The following is a 1,842-nucleotide window of genomic DNA, read 5'->3' on the forward strand; positions in this document are numbered from 1 at the left end:
CTGGGCAGATTTGAACAAAGAATCCAGGTCTTCATCTTCCTCCTCATCTTGCACATTGACAAACTCAAGCTCAACGATAGGATTGGTGGGTGGAGTGGACTGGGTGACTGGAGATCTAGGCTTCTTTAGAGTCCTCGAGGATGCTTCATGTTCAGGTTCTTATTCAGGCATGTTTAGTCCTTTGTCTTCTGCTTCTACCTTTTCTTCAAAGTAATCATCGAGTTCCTGATGATTGAAAACAAGGGGAAGTTGATGATGATATGGAGCCATAAATGCTTGGAAATTCGTGTCACAATACATCCTTACGATAGGATTGTGTTATGTGGCAAACACGGTGTTTTCAGAGTCAGCTGGGGTGGAATTTTTCTTTCTCAGTCATCTTGGAGGTGGCCTATAAGAGGGAAAGTTAATAGAGCATTCGAATAAAGCACGAGGAATAGAGATAAGGAGAATGCAAACCTTCTATGAAGGGTCAGTTTCAAGAGAACTGGTCTTGGTATTGTCCTTGTCCTACTAGCAACCACTATCTCTGATGCCTGTAGAAGGGATAAAAGCATTATTACCTTATTCTGAAGGATTAAACAAAGGACTAAAGAGTTTATACCTTTGGCCATTGCCTTTTGGCAGTTGTCTTCAACCTCTTTAATCTTTTAATCTTTGAGGAGCTGAGAGGGCTGCAGGAACGTCTTTGGGCACATCTCCCAAACCTGCCAATATGAAGGAAATTTCGTCCAAACTTCAGAGGCTTAAAAGGAGAATAAAGCAATAAAGAGCCTCTAAGTTACCTTTTCTTTTTATACTCAGGGTTGGTGAAGGACTGATTTGCTACAGAGGCATATGAATGCCAGGTTCAGGTGTTCTAGCAGTATTGGGCAGAAGCGTGGTCAAGACATCCAGATATGGTTTTGAGAAATGCATCATTGTGTAACCTCCCCACCAACTATCAAATTTGGCTCCTTTCTCGATCCGTTCAACATTAGGATGAAGGGCAAAGGTCTTTCTGAGTTCAGGCAAAACATTCCTAGTTCTTTCGAAGTCCCTTGGTTGAATGACGGGTCTATCAGTGAAGTCCTCATTCAAAGACTGATATGGAGGTAAAAGAGTGAGCTGACACAGGCCGAATTGCCTGGCAAATTGGGCTGCGTTGTAGTATTCTACTCCACATTTGTAATTGGTTGGAGTGAAAGCCATGCCGTACATGAGGTCCCTGGAAATCAGAAAGCTGGTCCAGATCTCCATGTGATCATCATAATCATCTCCAGGGTCTGAAGCACCTCTCTTCAACCACCAAGGTACTATGTCTCTAATGAAAGGTGTCCAGTTCTTTCCCATCCCAGTGAGTTCATGATAGAAGAATTTGAAGCAGACACCGAATGCATACCTAGGTCAATGGGCGTCAACATAGTGAAGACCATAACAAGTATTTTCTGGGTTTTTGCTCATTGGTGGGGCTAGTTTGAGAAAATAGGACCATAACCAAAGGGTTATGATCCATAGTGGACTGGGGGCAAAAATAAATTTGTTGTTTACCAATTCTTTCATACCTCGGTAAAGGTGTGCCAGGACCAGGTGGCCTACTGCCAGCTTCTGCCCAGAAGCTAGGGCACAGGCCAAGTCAATGAAATCTTTGGTAACCCTATTCGCAGAGATGCAGAAAATGAATTTGTTCAACCAATATAGGAGGAAGGCTACGTGCTCATCTTCCTCAACAGGACCTTTCTTGGTGTAGTGGTTTATAAAGGGGTTGAAGGACAAGGGCTCTTTGTATTCAAAATAGGGAGTTTTTTGTAACAGAAAATAATTGGCCTCTATCCCATGGGGATGGAGGCCTGTCAGAAAAGC

Source organism: Rhododendron vialii, chromosome 2a (assembly GCF_030253575.1).
Source record: "Rhododendron vialii isolate Sample 1 chromosome 2a, ASM3025357v1".
Lineage (NCBI taxonomy): Eukaryota > Viridiplantae > Streptophyta > Magnoliopsida > Ericales > Ericaceae > Rhododendron > Rhododendron vialii.